General features: G+C 42.2%; 1 long non-coding RNA gene across 2 annotated transcripts in view; it reads right to left on the bottom strand.

Annotated features, from left to right (window-relative positions):
• LOC137309357 (uncharacterized) overlaps nt 1-15,881 on the bottom strand; it is a 37,831-nt gene extending 21,950 nt beyond the window's left edge. Inside the window, exons 1-3 of one of the 2 annotated variants that reach the window (XR_010959825.1) lie at nt 15,790-15,881; nt 10,396-10,503; nt 5,723-5,908 (exon numbers count right to left, since the gene is read on the bottom strand). This is a non-coding gene — a long non-coding RNA (uncharacterized lncRNA). The remainder of the gene's footprint in view (nt 1-5,722; nt 5,909-10,395; nt 10,504-15,789) is intronic. The other variant, XR_010959824.1, reaches the window with a different exon arrangement.
• Nucleotides 15,882-17,237: the final 1,356 nt, after the last annotated feature.

Raw genomic sequence — 17,237 nt, 5'->3', positions numbered from 1 at the left:
CATAATCTTCTAAAGTTCTCTCCATTCAGGAATTGGATTGGAACATTGCAAACATAACTCTATTATTTAAGAAAGGTGAGAGAGAGAAACCAGAATTGGCCTGATAGTCTAACATCTGTTGTGGGGAGGCTATTGGAATCTATAATTAAGGACAAATTGAGTGAACACTGAGAGAAATTTGAGCTGATTAGAGAGAGGCAACATGGCTTTGTAAAGGATTGGTCATGTCTAATTAACCTAATTAAATTTTTTCAGGAATATCTATGGATGTAGGTTATATGGACTTCCAGAAGGCATTTGATGAAGTTCCTCACAAGAGACTGGAAGCAAAAAGTAAAGCTCATGGAATTGAAGGCGAATTATTGACCTGGTTAGGGGATTGGTTCGGCGGTAGAAGAGAGAGGGCTCTAAATTGGGTCGTGTAGCGCCCATTGTTTCGGCACAACACGGCCTCTCCGACATCCAAGATGGCGTCTTGGATGCGCACGCACGTTTCCAGCATGACATGCACCAGATGTCATCTTGGTATAGGAGTTTGCACAGGCGCAGATGGCGAACACTGAAATCATGTAAAGTAGGGAGAAAATGGATAAAATCAGTGTGCAACGCTGATTTAAAGTGATAGACACCATTTTGTGACTTAACGCTCAACTCAACGCACAGTCTTAACCCCGACCATCTGAACGTATCGTAGAGTTCCTGGAGGACCCCCCATCGGCGCTATTTAAAAGAGACCTTGCAGGATTTACAGGTTTGTGGCTAGATTTTTGCTTCTGGCTGCCGAGACATTTTAAACTGTTTTTAGAGGTCTCCTAGACTTGAATACTAGGACGCGGGGACATAGCCTAACATTTAGAGCCAGGACGTGCAGGAGTGAATTTAGAAAATGCTTCTACACACAAAGGGTGAGAGACATTTGGAACATTCTTCTGCAGATGGTGATGCTAGCTCACGAGTGAAAGTTAAATCTGAAATTGATAGATTTCTGTGAACCAAGCGTATTAAGGGATGGAGCTAAGGCGGGTATATGGAGTTAGATCACAGGTCCACCATGATCTTATTGAATGGCGGAACAGGCTCGAGGGGCTAAATGCCACTGCCACTTGCTGCCTCTTGATATGCGCCACCTTCTCCTGCAAGAATGCGTGTTGTCTGGGTGATGTGCCTGTTATGGTTGAATAGCTGCCAGCTTGTGGCTTGTGAGTTGTGGGTGGGCGGCTTGAAACAGTGGTAATGTGTGAAGGTGAGAGGAAGCATCTGGTTGGAAGAGTTGAGTACTGATGGAAAGAGTTTGTTGGTGTGTGGGTGATGGGTGTGTGGTACATTGTGCAGTTGGTAGGAGACACTACTTAAAGTTGACCTCACTCACCTTGACCAATCATGTCAAAGCACTGAACTTCTTCCTGCACTGCATCCATGTTCATGATGCTGTGCGCCTGGCACTGACTTCGTCCCCTACTGCCTCCCACTGCCGTTTGGGTGTATGTCTAGAGGGACTATTGCCCCCCTCCCTCCCCCCACTGCAGATATAGGATGCCCCTCTTTTTGTCCAGCTCTTGCACCAACGCCCTTGGTGCATCAGCAGAGAACTTTGGTGCACACCATCTCGCAGGCCTCGTACAAACTCAGATCAGCAGATTGGTGAGGTCTGGCATGCAGATTGGAGGATGTGGGATTTAGTGGTGCACATCCTTTATTCAATGTGTTAACATAACTCAGTGTGTAAACATAGGGACGGGACCTGCATCTGTGCTTTACGTGTGCGATGCCTGATCTCCGTTCAGACTCCGTGCAGACGTTATTTTCAGCAAATAAGAGGTACCAGCTACATTGAAGAGCTTTCTAACAGACAGTCTGCCTTTAAGAGATTGAGCTCCCCCGGTGGTGGAAAGTGTGAATTGCACTGATTCCATGAGCAAGGCCCGGAATGGAACGCTGATTGCAATTGAGTCCACCGCGCCAGGAAACTTGCGTCCTGCCTGCGCAGGAACCATTGGGCGCGGGGTAACAGCACATCATGCTATCCTGGCCCAAAAACGGCCACTGTCCAATTTGTCCCCCAGAGAGTCTTGTAATGTGTACTCGAATTGGAAGAAAATGACTAGTGGTATCCCAGGGATCTCTGCTGGGGTCTTAACTATTCACTACATTTATTAATAACTTAGAATACAAGTTAGAGAGCCATATATCCAAGTTTGCCAATGAAACAAAGATGGGTGGCATAGTAAGTAGTGTAGAAGGGAGCTTAAAATTACAGAGACATTGATTGATTAAGTGAATGGGCATAACTGCGGCAGATGGATTTCAATGCAGGAAAATGTGAGGTCATCCATTTCGGAACAAGAAAACATCGATCTGAGTATTTTTTAAATGGTGAAAATCCAGGAACAGTGGAGGTTCAAATAGATTTGGGGGCCCATGTACATCGATCACTATAATGTAGTGGTCAGGTACAAATTATAATCATAAAGGCTAATGGAATGTCAACCTTTAAAGCTGGAGGGCTGGAATATAAAGGGGAGGAAGTTACGTTACAGCTATAAAAGCCCTGGTTGGACCACATTTGGGGCACTGTGTACAGTTCTGGGCACCGCACCTTAGAAAGGATATATTGGCCTTGGAAGGAGTGCAGCGCAGATTCACCAGAATGTTACCAGGGCTCCAAGGGTTAAATTATGAGGAGAGATTACATACATTAGGCTTGTATTAGCTTGTATAGAAGGTTAAAGGGTGATGTGATTGAGGGTTTTAGGAAATGAAAGGAATCGATAGGGTCGATAGAGAGAAACCTTTTTTGCTTGCAGGGGAGTCTAGGACAAAGGGGCCTATCATTAAAATCAGAGCCAGGCCATTCAGGAGACTTCAGGAAACACTTCTTCACATAAAGGTTGGAGAAGTGAGGAACTCTCTCCCACAGAAAGCAGTAGATGCTAGTTCAATTAATAATTTTAAATCTGAGATCGATAGATTTTTGCTAGCCAAGAGTATTAAGGGATTATGGAGCCAAGGCGGGTGGATGGAGTTAGGATACAGATCAGCCATGATCTCATTGAATGGCGGAACAGGCTCCAGTGGTTGAATGGCCTACACCTGTTCCTATGTTTTCTAGTCTCTCCATGCAACTGAATTCCCGCATTCCTGGTACCATTCTAGTAAATATCCTCTGCACCCTCTCTAAGGCCTTGATATCCTTTCTAAAGTGTGGTACTCAGAATTGAACATAATACGCCAGCTGGGACCTAACTAGTGATTTATAAAGGTTTAACAGAACTTCCATGCTTTTGTATTCTATGCCTCTGTTTATAAAATCCAGGAACCCATATGCTTTTTTAACAGCCTTCTTAACTTGTCCTGCCATCTTCAAAAGATCCCCAGGTCTCTCTGTTCCTGCACCCCCTCCAAAATTGTACCATTTAGTTTATATTGTCTCTTCTCATTCTTCCCACCAAAATGTATCACTTCACACTTCTCTGCTTTAAATTGTCTCTGCCATGTGTCCACCCATTTCACCTGTCTCTCTCTGTCCTCCTGAAGCCTTTTACTATCATCGTCACTATTTACTACATTTTCGAGTTTCATGTCATCTGCAAACGTTGAAATTATATCCTGTATACACGAGTCCAGGTCATTAATATAGATCAAAAAGAGCAGTGGTTCTGATAACGACCCCTGGGGGACATGGCTGTGTACTTCACTCCAGTCTGGAAAACAACCATTCACCAATACTCTCTACTTTTGTCTCTTAGCCAATTTTGCATCCAAGCTGCCACTGCCCCTTTAATCCCATGGACTTCAATTTTGCTAACAAGTCTATTATGCGGTACTTTATCAAACACCTTTTGAAAGTCCAGATACACCACATCAACCGCACTACCCTCATCAACCCTCTCCGGTACTTCATCAAAGAACTCAATCGAGTTAGTCAAACAGTATTTGAGTTTAACAAATCCGGGCAGTCTGTCATTTATTAACCCATATTTTTCCAAGTGACAATTAATTTTGTCTCAGATTATTGTCTCTAAAGGTTTCCCCACCACCGTCATTAGGCTGACAGGCCTGCAGTTACCGGGTTTATCCCTCTCCCCTTTTTTGAACAGGCGTGTAACATTTGCAATCCTCCAGCACCACTCCCCTATCCAAGGAGGATTGAAAGATTGTGGCTAGAGCCTCAGCTATTTCCACCCTTACATCCCTCAGCATCCGAGGATGCATCCCATCCAGACCAGGTGACTTTTCACCTTTCAGTGCTGCCAACCTTTTCAGCATCTCCTCTTTATCTATTTTTATCCTATCCAATTTCCCTACTATCTCCTTCTTTACTGTGACATTGGCAGCATCCTCCTCTTTAGTGAAGACAGACGGAAAGTACTCATTTAGTACCTCAGCCATGCCCTCTGCCTCCAAACGATGATCTACTTTTTGTACCCTAATCGGCCCTACCTTTCCTTTGACTGCCCTTTTAGTATTTATATGTTTACAAAAGACTTTTGGGTTCCATTTTATGTTGTCCGCTAATCTATTCTCATACACTCTCTTTACCCCTCTTATGTTCTCCTCTGGTTTAACATTTCATCTGAAAGACGTTACCTCCGACAGTGTAGCACTCCCTCAGTACTGTACAGGAGTATCAGACTGGATTCCGTGTTCACGTCTCTAGAGTGGGACTTAAACCAATGAACTTTCAACTTCGAGGCGATAGTGCTAACTCTGAGCTAAGGCTGGAACCGAAAATTCGGAGAGACCTGAGGAGTCCACGGTTTTAGATCTTGCGGATAATGAGCATGACCACAAGGAGATGATGACCCTTGATTTAAACCCAGTGCAGATTGATAGAGCGGAGGGAAGAAGAATGTACGGGTCATTAAGGTAAGAGGAAGAAGAGATGAATAACTGTAAATATATTGACACAATAGAAGACAAAAGAAAGGCTACAACGCAGAGAGACAGAGATAGAGAAGGAGGTAGAAATAGAGACAGTGGCAGATAGACTACACAACAGAATGGTCTTCTCTTTATAAGACAATAGGCTCCTGCTAGGATCCTCTTATTAGTTTGTTAGAAAATAAGTTTGTGTGTGAGCACGTGTGTGAGAGAGCGTACCAATGTCTGTCTGAGTGTATGAGCGTGTGTGTGTGTGACTGAGTGCTTGAGTGTGTGAGTGAGACTGCTTGAGTGTGAGTGTGTGTGTGTGTGAGAGTGCATAAGTGTGAGTGTGAGAATCAACCGTGTGTAACACTGGAACTCTTAACTTTGTTTTGTACGACCCTACAGGAAGTGAGAGCGCAAAATCATTGGCAGTGTGAAAATACCGGGGGATAAATTCCTCTTGCGCGGTGGCACAAACCGAGTGATAGTGAATCGGCCGCCCGTTTCACGCCACGCTCGTTTCACACCCCGCCATTGAAGACGATGGAAATGAAAACACTACTGCTAAGCCGAATTAATTCCTCACCATGCCGAGGGAGTCTACGGGATGATATTTGACCTGCCGCCAGTCCTGAGCACCCGTTATAGACACCGCCCGATACCACTCAGATGGTGAAGACAAAATCTACCCAGCGGGGAAATTCCACTTCTTTGCTCCTGTGCACACAGTTCTTCATCCATTTATTTAATGAAATCAAACATCGCAGGCTGACGAGTACAGGATCGAAATATCTACCCCATAATCATTGGTCTAATTAAAGTGATATTATATTCTCACGGTACGATGAACTCTCACCTGTTCCTCTTGACTAGTGATCACCACAAGATGGGATTTGTTCCCACTGCAATACTTGGCACTTGCAGTCCAATTTCGTCGTTCAGTTGAAAAAAAGTAACAACTTCCGTTAAAAAAACTTCCATTCCTTTGGACAAAATATCTCATCACACTCTGTAAGACAACAGGTTTTGTTGGCATATTTCACTAGAGATAGAGAAACAATTGGATTATATAGAACGATAGATAGAGAGAGAAATAGATGGGCAGATAGAAATGAACCCTAGTGCTTGATTTGCCTTTTTTAAAGCCTTATTAACCTGCGCTGTTACTTTTAATGATTTGTGTATCTGTACCCCGTGATCCCTTTGCTCCTCTATCCCATTTAGACTCTGATTATGCAAGCAGTATGTGGCCTCCTTATTCTTCCTACCAAAATGCAGCACCTCACACTTACCAATATTGAAATTCATTTGCTAATTACATGCCAATTCTGCACGTTTATTAATGTTCTCTTACATTTTGATGCATTTTTCCTTTGTATTAACTACACCCCCCAATTTGGTTCATCCACAAATTTTGAGATTGTACTTCCAATTCCCGAATCCCTGTGGAACACCACTTCCAACCTTCTGCCAGTCTGAGTAGCTACCCTTAACTGCTGCTCTGTTTTCTGTTTCGTACCAACTTGCTATTCATTCTGCTACCTGTCCCGTGGCTCTACCTGCTCTGACCTTAGCCATGAGTCTACAATGTGGCACCTTATCAAAGGCCTTTTGGAAATCCAAATATATTACATCCACTAAATTACCTTTGTCTACTCTTTCTGTTACTTCTTCGAAGAATTCAATAAGGTTGGTCAAGCATGACTTTCCCTTCTGAAATCTGTGCTGACTATTCTTTATTATATTTTCATTCTCCAGATGTCTTTCTATTACATCTTCAAGTAAAGATTCCATTATCTTTCCTACCACCAGCGTTAAGCTAACTGGTCTATAGTTGCCTGGACTTATTCCATTTACCTTTTTAAATATAGGAATAACATTAACTGTCTCCCAGTCCTCTGGCACTACTCCTTTTTCTAGTGAATTTATATATATGTAACAGTGCCTCTGCTATCTCCTCCCTAACATCTTTTAATATTCGCCGATGCAATCCATCCAGACCAGGGGTCTTATCCTCCCTAAGTTCAATTAGTTTATCAATTAACTCACCCCTTTCTATCTGAAGTGTTTAAATATCTTTTTCGACTTCTTCTAATGTCCTGTCCACCTTGTTAGTTTCCCTGGTAAATACGGAGGCAAAGTAACTGCTCAATATTTCTGTCATTTTGCTGTCATTACCTGTGAGTTTATCTTGTGCATCCCTTAGTGGCCCTATCCCTATTCTGTTTTTCCTTTTGTTATTTATGTGCCTGTAGAATACTTTACTATTTGTTTTTATATTTTTTGATAAATTAATCTCGCAGTTCCTCTTTGCTTTCCTAATTGTTTTGTTTTACTTATTTCCTAACCTCTTCGTATTCCCTTTTGTCATCCTCTCCTTCATTGTCTATGTCATTTGTGTATGCATGTTTCTTTAGTTTCAATTTTACCCTTATTTCTTTATTCATCCATGGTGTTTCATTACTGGCGAGTTTGTTCTTGCTTTTCAGAGGTATATATTTCTCCTGAACTCTATTGATCACCGTTTTGATTTTCAGAGGTATATATTTCTCCTGAACTCTATTGATCATCGTTTTGATTATTACCCACTGCTGTCCCATTTCTTTGTCTGTCTAATTTTTTTCCAGTTTACCTTCCGTAGTTCCACTCCCATCCCCTCAAAATTCGCTTTTTTCCAGTCAATTACTTTGGCCTTTGTCTTATTATGTCTTTCTCAATCATTACTTTAAACTTTATTATGTTATGATCATTATTGCCAAGATAGAACCATAGAATCATTACAGCACAAAAGGAGGCCATTTGGCCCATCGAGCCAGTGCTGGATCTTTGTAAGAGCAATCCAGTTAGTCCGATTCCCCCGCTCTTTCCCCGCAGCCCTGCAAATTATTTCCCTTCAAGTATTTGTCCAATTCCTTTTTGAAAACCACAATTGAATTTGCTTCCACTACCCTTTCTGGCAGTGCATTCCGGATCATAACTATTCGCTGAGTAAAAATAAATTTCCTCATGTCGCCTTTGGTTCTTTTGCCAATCACCTTAAATCTCTGGCTCTGGCTCTTGACCCTTCTGCCAATGGGAACAGTTTCTCTCTATTTACTTTATCTAAACACTTCATGATTTTGAACACTTCTATCAAATCTCCTCTCAACCGTCTCTGTTCTAAGGAGAACAACCCCAGCTTCTCCAGTCTATCCACGTAACTGAAATCCCTCATCCCTGGAACCATTCTGGTAAATCTTTTCTGCACCCTCTCTAAGGCCTTCACATCGTTCCTAAAGGGCGGTGCCCAGAATTGTACACAATACTTCAGTTGTGGCCGAACCAGTATTTAATAAAGTTTCAACTTAACTCCGTTGCTTTTATACTCTTTGCCTCTGTTCATAAGCTCAGGATCCCGTATGCATTTTTAACTGCTTTCTCAACCTGTCCTGCCACCTTCAAAGATTTGTTCACATATACCCCCAAGTATCCCTGTTCCTGCACCCCCTTTAGAATTGTACCATTTAGTTTATATTGCCTCTCCTTGTTCTTCCTGACAAAATGTATCACTTCGCACTTCACTGCATTAAATTTCACCTGTCTTGTTTCCGTCCATCCCACCAGCCTGTCTATGTCCTCTTGAAGTCTATTACTCTCCTCCTCACTGTTTACTACACTTACAAGTTTTGTGCCAAGCGTAAATTTTGAAATTGTGTCCTGTACACCCAAGTCCAGGTCATTAATATATCAACAAAAGCAGTGGTCCTAGAACCGACCCCTGGGGAACAACACTGTACATCTTCCTCCAGTCCGAAAACTGTTCACCATTATTCTCCATTTCCTGTCACTTAGCCAATTTCGTATCCATGCTGCCACTGCCTCTTTTATTCCATGGGTATCAATTTTGCTGACAAGCCTATTATCTGACACTTTATCAAATGCCTTTTGAAAGTCCATATACACAACATCAATCGCATTGCCCTCATCAACCCTCTCTGTTACCTCATCAAAAAACTCAAATCAAGTTGGTTAAACACGATTTGCCTTTAGCAAATCCGTGTTGGCTTTCCTTAATTAATCCACACTTGTCCAAGTGACAATCAATTTTGTCCCGGATTATCGTCTCTAAATGTTCCCTACCACCGAGGTTAAAATGACTGGCCTGTCTTAGCCGGGTATATATTTACACCCTTTTTTGAACGAGGGTGTAACATTTGTGTGTTGTGAACATTGTAAGATGTTCCCCAATTCTTACTTTCCTTATCTGTTCTAGTTCATTTCCCATTAGTAGATCCAGCAGCGATTCCTCTCTTGTTGGGCTTCTCACATACTGGATAAGAAAGGAGTCCTGTACACACTGTAAAAACTCTATTCCCCTTTCTCCTTTCCCTGCCTCTCTTCTTGCCAGTTTATTTAGGGGTAGTTGAAATCTCCCATCATTATTATTCGATGCTTTTTATTCATTTCATAGATTTGCGTACATATTTCTTCCTCCACTTCCCTTCCACTATTAGGTGGTCTGTAGAATACCCCTATTAACGTGATCGATCCCTTCTTATCCTTTGTCTCAATCCATAAGGATCTAGTTTCTATCCTAAAGTTACTTATGTCCCTTTTTTCTATTTCCATTATGTTGTCTCTAATTAGTATGGCTACCCCAAACCCTCCCACCTTCCTTCTCTCTCCTTTCTAAATACATTATACCCTGCAATATTTAACTGCCATTCCTGTTCCGTTTGTAACCATGTTTGAGTTATCCCTTTCACATCTGGCTCCTCGCTATGAATTATTGACTCCAATTCCCCCGTTTTATTTCGGACACTGTACACATTGCTGTACAGGCAATTTAATTTGTTTTCAGTAATTGTTCCCATCCCTTTGTTTCTAAGTCATTTTGCACTCATGTTCTGTAACTGTATTTGTTCCCTGACCGTTTGTTACTGATATTCCTTAACTTGGTCTGACCTTTTCTCTCATTTCCTATTTCTTTTTCCTTCAGACTTATGTTCTCTTCCCCAGATCCCTCCTCCCGTCCTACGAGTTTAAAGTCCTATTGATAGCCCTATGTATCCTTTCCGCTAGGACACTGTCTCATTCCGGTTCAGGTGGAGCCCATCCCAACGGTACAGCTCCTTCTTGTCCCAGTACTGGTGCCAGTGTCCCATGAAATGGAACCCCTCCTTCCCACCCCAGTCTTTCAGCCACACATTCACCTTCCTGATCTGTCTATCTCTATGCCAATTAACTCATGGCTCGGGTAGTAATCCCGGGGTAACCATCCTTGAGGTCCTGCTTTTTAATTTAGTTCCCAACTTCTGACATTCTCTTAGCAGGACCATATATACATACATACATACATACATAGATTGATAGATACATAGATGGATAATAGATAGACAGCCAGACAGACAAAAAAACAAGTTAATAACCAAATGGGTGTATATGTATGGATAAGGGAATGAATCGGTGGGGACATGGATGAGTGGCTGGTTACGTCAATAGGTGGAAGGATGAATAGATTCCTAAAATATGAATAATTATTATACATACCTGGAGCACGATTCTGATCACAAAACCTCATCCAAAGTTGCATGTATTTTTCCTGGAGGTGTATAAAATTGCCGTTCACTTTCTCAAGTTCCTTGTTAACGAAATAGCCTTAAAATAATGAGAAACTCTTTACAATGTCAAAAATAACTCACAATTAACGTGAAATAAACACGGAACCTAAGATAAACTATAAAACAAGCTTGGTGATATATTGGGGCAGAAATTGCTTGTAAAATTATTGTGAGCTCAGTAGCACTCTCCGTTGTTAGTGGTGAAATGGAGGAGCAAGTTTCAGTGTTCACAGATGCACAGTGAAGCGTGAAAATCCAGAACTTACTCCTACTGGTTCGCCGGCGATAAGACAGCTTTGAATTAAAGGTATATCGCCCGCTGCAATCAGAGAAATCATTGAAAATGCGCCAACTTGATTATCTGCCCAGCTGGAAATAAACTAATATCGCTACAAAACAGGTACGCTTAAAAATACCAGATCTAAACTAAGTTTTAACAGTGCAGTAAGTCTTAATGACTGCCAAACAACTAAAAATTAACTTTTAAAAATGTGGAGTCTCATTAGTCCTTATTTTCATAGTTTTTGGTCACTAAAAAAAAAACTTTATTGTTTTTACTTTTCCCTTCTGTCTCTTATTTAATTAAATTGTTTCTTACGCTCTCTTTTTTCGCTGATTATAACAATTCTACAATGATTTTAATGTTGCACCTTTCACTTCCTGGTTTTCAAGTTGGAAGGTAGAGCAGGAATCCCCTGGGGCCATCTCCCTCTCAAACAGATATTCTGCTTTGGATACTGTTGGGGGAGATGGCTTATCAGGGGAAAGCAGCAAGAGCCAAGTTTGGGGCACCACGGGTGGCTCTGCTGCACAGGAGGGGAGGAAGAAGAGTGGCAGGGCTATTGTGATAGGGGATTCAATTGTAAGGGGAATAGATAAACGTTTCTGCTGCCGCAAATGTGACTCCAGGATGGTATGTTACCTCCCTGGTGCTAGGGTCAAGGATGTCACTGAGCGGCTGCAGGGCATTCTGGAGAGGGAGGGTGAACAGCCAGTCGTCGTGGTCCATATTGGTACCAACGACATAGGTAAAAAAAGGGATAAGGTCCTGCAAGGTGAATTTAAGGAGTTAGGAGATAAATTAAAAAGCAGGACTTCAAAGGTAGTGATCTCAGGATTACTACCAGTGCCACATGCTAGTGAGTATAGGAACAGGAGAATAGACAGGATGAATGCGTGGCTGCAGGGATAGTGTAGGAGGGAGGGATTTAGATTCCTGGGACATTGGGACCGGTTCTGGGGAAGATGGGACCTGTACAAGCGGGACGGGTTACACCCGAGCAGGACCGGGACAAATGTCCTCGCGGGGGTGTTTGCTAGTGCTGTTGGGGAAGGTTTTAACTAGAGTGGCAGGGGGATGGGAACCTGAGCGGGGAGTCAGAAGGGAATAAATTTGAGAGCAGCAAGAGAGGGGAATACCCAGGGGAAATTTATAATACAAATAGTTAAAAAACATTTGTTCAAGAACAAGTGAAGGGGAAAAGCGTAGAGCAGCGGAAAGAAAGTGTACTTTAGGCACAACAGATAAAATTAAAACTAGAAGGCGTAAGGTGATTAACCCAGCATCAAAGCTGAAGGTCAGGCTTGGGTGTAGCCCAACTAAGAATTCTATATACAAATGCACGGAGTATAAGGAATAAATTAAATGAACTACAGGTTCAAATTCAAATTGGAGGGTATGACATGATAGCTATTACTGAGACATGGCTGCAGGATGGTCAGGATTGGGATCTAAATATACCGGGTAAAAAGGTCTACAGGAGAGATAGGGAAAATGGAAGAGGGGGAGGAGTAGCCTCAATGACTGGAGATGAAATCACTTCAATGATAAAGGGGGATATAACGAGAGGTAAGCAGCCAACAGAGACCTTATGGGTTGAACTGAGAAATAGGAAAGGATCTAAGACTATAGTGGGAGTTGTATATAGGAGCCCTGGCAGCAGCTCTGAAGTGCTAGATTGTATAAATGCAGAGATTAGACAAGCGTGTAAGAAAGGCATAGTGGTCTTAATGGGGGACTTTAACATTCACATTGATTGGGAAAAGCAGACTAGCAACTGTCAGAAAGGTAGTGAATTTCTTGAGTGAGTCCAGGATAGTTTTCGACAGCAGTATGTCCTAGAGGCAACAAGGGGGCAAGCCATACTAGATTTAGTAATGAGTAATGAACCAGATTCAGTTAACAGCTTAACTGTGCGTGAACATCTATCCAATAGTGATCATAACATGATCGAGTTCAATGTAGTGTTTGAAAGGGAAAAAAGTGAATCAGCTGCTAAGATTCTAGACTTGGGCAAGGCCGACTTCAATGGGATGAGACAGAGACTGTCCACAGTAAACAGCAAATCTGTTAATGGGTAAAACGACTGACGATCAGTGGGAAATGTTTAAAGAAACATTTAACGTGATACAGAATCAGTTTATACCCCTGAGGGGCAAGAACTCTACTTGCCAAAAAAAACAGCCATGGACAGTATAAGACATAAGGAAAGGGCATACAAAAAGGCAAAAATGGCACAGATCCTGGCGAATGGGAAAGATACAAAGATCAACAAAGGGTCACAAAACAGATAGTAAGGGTTATGAAAAGAAACTCGCAAGGGATATCAAAACCAATACGAAGAGCTTTTGTAGTTATATTAGGAAAAAGAGGGTGGTCAGGAGCAGTGTTGGCCCCTTAAAAACTAAAAGTGGGGATATTGTCATTGACAATGGGGAAATGGCGGACATGTTGAACAATTACTTTACGTCAGTATTTACAGTCGAAAAAGAGGATAGCATGCCGGAAATCCCAAGAAAACTAATATTGAATCGGGGACAGGGACTCGATAAAATTAACATAAGTAAAGCAACAGTAATGAGGAAAATAACAGCACAAAAGAGTGACAAATCCCCAGGACCAGATGGTTTCCATCCCAGGGTTTTAAAGGAAGTAGGTGAGCACATTGCGGATGCCCTAACTACAATCTTTCAAAGTTCTCTAGATTCAGGAACTGTCCCTCTAGATTGGAAAATTGCACATGTCACTCCGCTTTTTAAGAAAGGAGAGAGAGAGAAACCGGGGAATTATAGACCAGTTAGCCAAACATCTGTTGTGGGGAAAATGCTGGAGTCTATAATTAAGGATAGGATGACTGAACACCTCGAGAATTTTCAGTTAATCAGAGAGAGCCAGCATGGATTTGTGAAAGGTAGGTCGTGCCTGACAAACCTGATTGAATTTTTTGAAGAGGTGACTAAAGTAGTGGACAGGGGAATGTCAATGGATGTTATTTATATGGACTTCCAGAAGGCATTTGATAAGGTCACACATAAGAGATTGTTAGCTAAGATAGAAGCCCATGGAATCGAGGGAAAGGTACGGACTTAGGCTGAGCGAAAGGTGACAGAGAGTAGGGATAATTGGAAGGTACTCACATTGGCAGGATGTGACGAGTGGAGTCCCGCAGGGATCTGTCTTGGGGCCTCAATTATTCACAATATTTATTAACGACTTAGATGAAGGCATAGAAAGTATCATATCTAAGTTTGCCGATGACACAAAGATTGGTGGCATTGTAAGCAGTGTAGATGAAAACGTAAAATTACAAAGCGATATTGATAGATTAGGTGAATGGGCAAAACTGTGGCAAATGGAATTCAATGTAGACAAATGTGAGGTCATCCACTTTGGATCAAAAAAGGATAGAACAGGGTACTTTCTAAATGGTAAAAAGTTAAAAACAGTGGATGTCCAAAGGGACTTAGGGGTTCAGGTACATAGATCATTGAAGTGTCATGAACAGGTGCAGAAAATAATCAGTAAGGCTAATGGAATGCTGGCCTTTATATCTTGAGGACTAGAGTACAAGGGGGCAGAAGTTATGCTGCAGCTATACAAAACCCTGGTTAGACCGCACCTGGAGTACTGTGAGCAGTTCTGGGCACCGCACCTTCGGAAGGACATATTGGCCTAGGAGGGAGTGCAGCGTAGGTTTACTAGAATGATACCCGGACTTCAAGGGTTAAGTTACGAGGAGAGATTACACAAATTGGGGTTGTATTCTCTGGAGTTTTGAAGGTTAAGGGGTGATCTGATCGAAGTTTATAAGATATTAAGGGGAACAGATAGGGTGGATAGAGAGAAACTATTTCCGCTGGTTGGGGATTCTAGGAGTAGGGGGCACAGTCTAAAAATTAGAGCCAGACCTTTCAGGAGCGAGATTAGAAAACATTTCTACACACAAAGGGTTGTAGAAGTTTGGAACTCTCTTCCGCAAACGGCAATTGATACTAGCTCAATTGCTAAATTTAAATCTGAGATAGATAGCTTTTTGAAAATCAAAGGTATTAAGGGGTATGGGCCAAAGGCAGGTATATGGAGTGAGATCACAGATCAACCATGATCTTATCAAATGGCGGAGCAGGCACGAGGGTCTGAATGGCCTACTCCTGTTCCTAAGTTCCTAAGTCTGCAGAGAGAGTCACGCGACTTGACAAAAGTGCTGTGATCTGACAGGGCGAGGGGAGAGATCGACCCTCTTGCTTCTCCCAGGGTCGGAGCTTCGCTTGAACTGACGCTGGACTCTTCTCCACTTCCTATTCGAGGAAGTGCCCGAAGAAACGACGGCGGTAAGTTAGAGGGTTCGTATAAATCTATGGAGCGGCGAGCGCTGTTGGTTCGCCGCTCCGAGCAATTTCTGCTCCAAAGCTTCACTGTTTCTGAAATCCTTTGAAATTATATAACATTGCAAATATTGAGAGGCATTTGTGGACTTCAATAATACGATAGCAACAGTTGGAAAATGTTGTGGGGAAAAACTGTATCTCGAGACTTTACATTGCTTCTAACCTGCTTTACAGGACACTGTAATGAAGATGATAATCTGCATCTAACCCGTGCTCTACCTGATAAGGAACGATTGTTGAGGAAATTTATTCCATATTAAATCTGAAGTGTATCAGTCTGGGACGCATTTCACAGGGAAACTGTTTGGATCGAACATGTGGTGTAGTGCCCTGGGAGTGTTTGATGGAGCAGTGTAGAGGGAGCTTTACTCTGTAATTCGTGCTGCAGCTGAGCTAGAAGTGTTTGATGGGACAGTGTAGAGACAGCTTTACTCTGTATCTAACCCGCAATGTACCTGCCCTGAGAATATTTGATGGGTTAGTGTAGAGGGAGCTTTACTCTGTATCTAACCTGTGCTGTACATTTCCTGGGATTATTTTGATGGGATAGAGACAGCTCTAATGATCCCTCCTCCCCCGTTGGGCCAACAGTGTGAACCAGGATGAATTAGGAATGAGTGATGAAGAGAAAAATAATAAAATTAATTTTACTGACCAGTTATTATTTGTGAAACAAGTGCTGCTTTTAGAGCAGAACAGATGACCAGAAGGACTATTGCCAGCACTTTCCAGGAGGCAGGTTTCTTGGTATCTAAAATTAGAAATGGTTTGACGAATGAAAAAATACAACAAATACTGGAACGTACACGGCTCTGGGCTGATCATTTAAATCAAAGGAGTTTAGGAAACTTTCAAGAGCAACTAAAATAATTAGCATCAGAAATAATTTGTTGGTGACGCGTATCACAAACTATTTGTGTGAAGGAGGAAGTGAGCACTGAACTTATCATTTTAAGGCCATGGATTTGGTAATCAGGAAATGTTTTGTCCCGTATTGAGAGACGGTGTTTGATGAAGGACAGTTGAAGTATTTGGGTGTGAGGAGTTTATGATTTTCGGGAATGCTGGGGATACTGGGCTTGATCTGTTTGGAAAAATCCCAGGGGGTAATTTTAACTTTTAGCGATGGTGTAAAACGGGTGATATCAGATCCACCGCCCATTATACATCATCGCTGAAATTTAAAATGACCCCCCAGACTTCGAGATATTGGGGTACATTGTCAACTTGCCACTCGGGCGTAAGTTGAAAAGGGGTGATTTTAACCCACGTCACCCGGCGTAGTTCACCTTCTGTCCTCTCTGCTTATCCTCATGTGCCTCGGTCACATTCTCCCCTTCCCAGTTCACCGTAATGGGCCACAATTCACTGTAGCCAGCGAACAAACGGCGTCCATCGTTCATTAGACTTGCCTGTGCCCGTTCCGTTTCCATGAGCTTTTGTACAGCAAGTTGCTGTAAGTGAGAGAGCCAAACAGCGCGGCGCCCTCTGCAGGGCACGTGGGACCTCTGTGAACAGGACAAGCAACTGTGTATCTCCTTAATCAATCGGATTAAAGCATCGTTAATGAACAGTGCAGAGTCTGAACCAGGAAATGTAAGTGAGAATAGTGAATTCAATGTCAAATCAGTTACAGAAAGTGAAATAAAGAGGGAAATGAAAGATTGGACTAAGAGAGAGAAAAAAAGCAAAACAAAAATTTAATTTAAAAAAAAATCTCCAACAATTAAAAGCTGAAAGAATGAGACTCCACACTGGTAAAAGTTAATTTTCAGTACCAGAGAGGTAGATTGGCAGTAATTAAGACTTATCACGCCATTAAAATCGGTACTTAGACTGAAATGGACAAGCCCTAACTTTCTGTGGTGAGTTTAGTTCCTATCACCCACACAAATACAGGAACTTCACGCTGTTCAATGTAACTGTCAGTCAGACAGCGAGATGCTGTTTCGTGCTGCATCTCGGACAGCAACTTCCGGATCTTCGTGTTTAACACTCGAGGGTCGCTCTCCAGTCGGATCAGCAATTTGTTTTCGGTACTGTTCCTAAAATAATATTCTAAGGAATATCCACTGATGCGGACTCTTTAATCCCCTGCCACCC

This window comes from Heptranchias perlo, unplaced genomic scaffold (genome assembly GCF_035084215.1).
Source record: "Heptranchias perlo isolate sHepPer1 unplaced genomic scaffold, sHepPer1.hap1 HAP1_SCAFFOLD_163, whole genome shotgun sequence".
In the NCBI taxonomy this organism is placed as follows: domain Eukaryota; kingdom Metazoa; phylum Chordata; class Chondrichthyes; order Hexanchiformes; family Hexanchidae; genus Heptranchias; species Heptranchias perlo.
The sequence above is the reverse complement of the archived record's forward strand: the minus strand, read 5'-3'. Positions and strand labels throughout refer to the sequence as shown.